Source organism: Musa acuminata, chromosome BXJ1-7 (genome assembly GCF_036884655.1).
Source record: "Musa acuminata AAA Group cultivar baxijiao chromosome BXJ1-7, Cavendish_Baxijiao_AAA, whole genome shotgun sequence".
Taxonomy (NCBI): Eukaryota; Viridiplantae; Streptophyta; class Magnoliopsida; order Zingiberales; family Musaceae; genus Musa; species Musa acuminata.
Window position 1 is genome coordinate 39,009,107 of NC_088333.1, and position 6,145 is coordinate 39,015,251.

Genomic DNA, 6,145 nt, shown 5'->3' on the forward strand with positions numbered 1-6,145 from the left:
TGCATCAGGTTCCTGGGTGCTGGAGCACCAGTGTATCAAGCAGGACTAGGATGACCATAAGAGAAAAAAGAGCTGGAATTATTTGAGGCATATGAAGTTTCTAATGCTTGATAAGAGAAATTTTTTGTTTTGTTAGGGTAAAAGCATGGTTTGTTTTATCAATCTGATCGGTCATCACATCAGTATGATACATATCGATGTGCCAATACATGGTATATGGTATAGTAGGGTGTATTAACAAATCGGTATGTATTGTTCATGTTGGTCTCTTGTAGCACTGATATATATTGTATTGTCCATATTAACATAGCGCATGAAGCAACAACAGAAACCATCTTTTCCAAAAACTTTTGATATATCTGAATGGATGGTGGCTTATATCATGTCATAGGAAGATATTTGGTTGATTTGGACTTGCAAATGGATGAGAAGGTATGCATAAGATAACTGATTTATATATTTGATGTGCGAAGAACAATACAGAACTTTTGCTCTTGCCCTCTGCAATGTCTTTTGACCTCACAACTCTTCCTGGAGGTCACAATCTACTCCTGTGCACCGTCCTATCACAATCTTAGTTGGTTTTGCCTAAGGCGTGCGGTACCCTCGTGCGTCCGTCCGCAAAGGTCAGCCTCCCCGAAGCCTCCCATTGTCCCTTAGGACCAACAAAAGAGAGAACGGGTTAAAGAGAACGCCTCAATCGGGATCCACAAGCAAACATGTCCGAAAAACACTTCATAGACAATGCAAATTACAAACAGACTTTACAAGCTCTGAATAGTTGCACAACAAAGGGTAAAATGGTCCATTACAGACCGAAAAGCTCTCGCACGTGTCCACATGACATAACCTTTATTTACAAGCCTAAAGAGGCCACCAACCCAACTAACATGGGACTATTTAGCCTTCGGTCGCCCCTCTACCAGTTGTACAAGGCATGAACATGCCAAAAGACAACGGACAGACATAAGCATTACATCCAACATCTTGTTTAGAAGTTTGTCCGTTACATTCTCCCCCACTTATCCCTTCGACGTCCTCGTCGAAGCCTTTGTGAACACTGCAACTCTTCGCCTTTGCTGAGTCTTCAATCTTCTGCTCCAACTGCAATGTGCCTCCTGGCTCCCAACTGCTCTTCGCTGCTGTTTCTGAGTAGTCGAACCTTTGATTCGCCATGCTGCTTCAACTCGCCAATGACTCTGACTCTGGTGTGGGGTTGGCTGAGTTGTATTGATCCTCGTTGATTCCTACGGATCCACCAAATGAAGGAAAAGACCATCCTTACTGCGCCAGTCTCTCAAAATTTCCACATGCTGCTTGAACTGGGTGGATGCTTGTTGGAGCTTTAACGAGCATCGCCTCGCAAACTTCTGAAGTTTTGGGTCCTTCCTCCACAAAATATGCTCATTGACTCTTCTTTCAGTTAGTTGTCACATCCAAGTAGGTTCGCATCACTTCCGCTTTCGATTGGCATTTCGTTGGGAAATGAGGCGGACAATCTACTCTCAGTAGCACTGATCACCATTGGTGAGGATTTGACAACTATTGTCTTCCATTATCTTCGAAGGGTCTTTGAACTTGTGCAGCGCTCCTCTGCTGGATAGATAAGAGAATTGGGGTACTCAGTTTCGCCCATTCTCTTAAGAGTTGAGAAGGCAAAAGTTACTTGACTTTGCCCGCCTCCTCGAGGTTGTACTTCATGCATCGAGCTGGTTACTGGCCTTCGCCTGCTCTTTGCTCACACTTCTAAAGCACTTGAAGTGTTTGCACTCCTTGCGTTGAGTGAGCTACTGTGATTCACCTTCTCAATGCCATCGAACTTCTGGAATGCGGGAAGTTTTCACCCCAACTTGGAGTAATTCTCTGATAGATGAGGTCGCCTCTGGGATTGTACCGTCTTCTCCATCAATCCTGCCGCCTACTCCACTGAGTAGCAAAGGTACAGCACCGCGTACTGCCTGCTTCGTTCCTTGGTCGTGCACTCTTGCATGACCCGAAGTCCTTCACTTACGACTATCTTGATGAGAAACTTGTTGACACCGGTCTTACGAAGTTTCTTGGCCTCTGCCCTTCAGCCTTGTCTCGGTACTTGGAGATTGCCTCTGCATGCTCCACCTCCTCGGCCCCTTTCACGACCAAGCGCTCTCCCTCCATGAGAGCAAGGGATCAATGACTTGCACGGAAGTCCCGCCTCTGCGGTACCATGGCGCTGCCATGCCCATGGCCCTACTATCCGTCGCCTCGCCTCTGTATCCCTTTTCTTCACAATCAGTAGAGATGTCTCCGTGGCACTCCTCTGAGTCCACCTCAATTCTAACTGATACTTGATTTTGGGTAGCTAAGTCCCTCTGGACTCGTCGTCGTTTCCTCGCCCCTTTCGACCCCCTGCTTCAACACCTCTGTGTTCTCCAAGCAGTCTGTTTGGTCGATGGAAAGACAGACTGCAACTCCCATGCATGGCCTCTGCCATCACGTTGTAGAGTTTGCACCGATTCTGTTCTCCTTAGCTTCCTTGGTAGCAACGTTCGCTTACTCGACCTTGTCCTCTGACTTGTCGGGCTCCCTTAAGAGAATATGAGCTCTGGAGAAGTCCAACTCTCCAGCTGCTTCGATCATACCTCTGCATGATCAAGTCCCTCCCATGGAACTCACTGGTACTTGCATTCGAACTTTTCCCTTGGTGGAACCCAGCCCCCATATTGTCACGACCTTAGCTGGTTTTGCCTAAGGCGTGCGGCACCCTCGCGCGTCCGTCCGCAAAGGTCAGCCTCCCCGAAGCCTCCCATTGTCCCTTAGGACCAATAAAAGAGAGAACGGGTTAAAGAGAACGCCTCAATCGGGATCCACAAGCAAACATGTCCGAAATACACTTCATAGACAATGCAAATTACAAACAGACTTTACAAGCTCTGAATAGTTGCACAACAAAGGGTAAAATGGTCCATTACAGACCGAAAAGCTCTATCACGTGTCCACATGACACAACATTTATTTACAAGCCTAAAGAGGCCACCAACCCAACTAAAATGGGACTTATAAGCCTTCGGCCGCCCCTCTACCTGCTGTACAAGGCATGAACATGCCAAAAGACAACGGACAGACATAAGCATTACATCCAACATTTTGTTTAGAAGTTTGTCCGTTACATTCTCCCCCACTTATCCCTTCGACGTCCTCGTCGAAGCCTTTGTGAACACTGCAACTCTTCGCCTTTGCTGAGTCTTCAATCTTCCGCTCCAGCTGCAATGCGCCTCCTGGCTCCCAGCTGCTCTACGCTGCTGTTTTTGAGTAGTCGACCCTTTAATACGCCATGCTGCTACAACTCACCAATAACTCTGACTCTGTTGGGGGGGGTTGGCTGAGTTGTGTTGATCCTTGTTGATTCCTGCGGATCCGCCAGATGAAGGAAAAGACCATCTTTACTGCGCCAGTTTCTCAAAAATTTCACATATTGCTTGAACTGGGTGGATGCTTGTTGGAGCTTTAACGAGCATCGCCTCGCAAACTTCTGAAGTTTTGGGTCCTTCCTCCACAAAATCTGCTCATTGACTCTTCTTTTTAGTTAGTTGTCATGTCTAAGTAGGTTTGCATCACTTCCGCTTTCGATTGGCATTTCGTTGGGAAATGAAGCGGACAATCAACTCTCGGTAGCACTGATCACCGCTGGTGAAGATTTGATAACTATTGTCTTCCGTTATCTTCGAAGGGTCTTTGAACTTGTGCAGAGCTCCTCTGCTGGATAGATAAGAGAACTGGGGTACTCGGTTTCGCCCATTCTCTTAAGAGTTGAGAAGGCAAAGGTTACTTGACTTCGCCCGCCTCCTCGAGGTTGTACTTCATGCATCGAGCTGGTTACTGGCCTTCGCCTGCTCTTTGCTCACACTTCTGAAGCACTCGAAGTGTTTGCACTCCTTGCGTTGAGTTAGCTACTGTGATTCACCTTCTCAAAGCCATTGAACTTCTGGAATGCAGGAAGTTTTCACCCCAACTTGGAGTAATTCTCTGATAGATGAGGTCGCCTCTGGGATTGTACCGTCTTCTCCATCAACCCTGCCGCCTACTCCACTGAGTAGAAAAGGTACAGCACCGCGTACTGCCTGCTTCGTTCCTTGATTGTGCACTCTTGCATGACCCGAAGTCCTTCACTTACGGCTATCTTGATGAGAAACTTGTTGACATCGGTCTTACAAAGTTGCTTGGCCTCTGCCCTTCAGCCTTGTCTCGGTACTTGGAGATTGCCTCTGCATGCTCCACCTCCTCGACCCCTTTCACGACCAAGCGCTCTCCCTCCATGAGAGCAAGGGATCAATGACTTGCACGGAAGTCCCGCCTCTGCGGTACCATGGCGCTGCCATGCCCATGGCCCTACTATCCGTCGCCTCGCCTCTGTATCCCTTTTCTTCACAATCAGTAGAGATGTCTCCGTGGCACTCCTCTGAGTCCACCTCCATTCTAACTGATGCTTGATTTTGGGTAGCTAAGTCCCTCTGGACTCATCGTCGCTTCCTCGCCCCTTTCGACCCCCTGCTTCAACACCTCTGTGTTCTCCAAGCAGTCCGTTTGGTCGATGGAAAGACAGACTGCAACTCCCATGCATGGCCTCTGCCATCACGTTGCAGAGTTTGCACCGATTCTGTTCTCCTTAGCTTCCTTGGTAGCAACGTTCGCTTACTCGACCTTGTCCTCTGACTTGTCGGGCTCCCTTAAGCGAATATGAGCTCTGGAGAAGTCCAACTCTCCAGCTGCTTCGATCATACCTCTACATGATCAAGTCCCTCCCATGGAACTCACTGGTACTTGCATTCGAACTTTTCCCTTGGTGGAACCCAGCCCCCATATGCTGATGACCAAGGTTTTCATCCGATGCAAAATTCGGTGCACGCCCGGAAGACCCGCCTCTGCGGTACCATGGCCTTCACTCCTTGAATCCATAGCCCTTCTTGCCGTCGTGTTGTTCACCAAAGCGGAGCTCCCAGTAGCTCCCGATCATACCTCCATATGATCTCATCCCTCACGGGACAATGTCGTGTGTGTCGCATTGCCACGAACTGTTCCACCACGATCTGCTGCACCATGTCGCCTCCTGGTGACATCTCCATTGCATTCTGATCTTTGTGGAATAAGCTCGAATTATGAACCCTCCATGTGTGGCCTCTGCCAATACATCGCAGGGTCTCCTCCACCTTCGATTTTGTTCACTCCTTTGGCAATCGACCTTCATCCACCCACTCTTGGGTCACACCTAGATGAAGCACCACTCTAGGACAGTCCGTCGCCTAGTAGCTCCCGAAGTCCACCGACTTCACTGTAGTTTGTGCACCATTGTCTGGATCCTGGGCCTCTGCCCCTACCAGCAAACTCTCCGCTGCGCACTGCTTCCTTCATGGCAACTTGAATGGCAACACTGTGGCATATTCTTCAAGAGTACCCGCCTCTGCGTCCTCTTGCCCCGTGCCAAGGCCCTTCTGAACCCAACTTCGCCTCCGCAAGTTGAGTCGCCTTAGTTCCTCCATCAAATGCTTCTCCGAGTTAAGGTGCATGTGCCCAGAAGCTCCCTTCGTCTTTGGCACCATGCAAGATGAGTCCGCTCCGTCGGAATGAATGACCCATGGAACAACATGATCCTACCCTTGCCTCTGCAAGAGTTCATGTCTTTGACCTCTGTCTAAGGAAAGCACTGTGCTTCTGCTCCATGTTCCAACTTCACTGCTGGCTCCCTTCATGCGGCTTGGGTACTTCGCCAAGTTACACCCAAGTTGCTCCGCTCCTCGTTCTTGCATTTAGTCGATGGTGGCCCTCGCGCCCACCATTCCACGGGTCAGCCCTCCCTTGAGTCCGATCTCCATATCGACTCTAAGTGTGCCTTCATTTAAGTTGCTTCAGGTCACTCCCCCACTTGATCTCGCAATGCATCCACCAATGCATTCTCTCGAGCGAGATCAAGCGACAACTCCTCGCCGCTTGCTCAGTCCATCGAGCTTCATGAAGTTGTTGTTTGTGAGGTACTCCTCCTCAACATGTGAAGTCCGTCTCACATGGTTCTCCCTCTGGAGTGCCGAGACTTATCCCTCCTAGATAACTATCCCGTTGGAGCAACATCTCTCTTCGTTTCGGAGACCACCATCCCCTTGGACTACTCCGATCT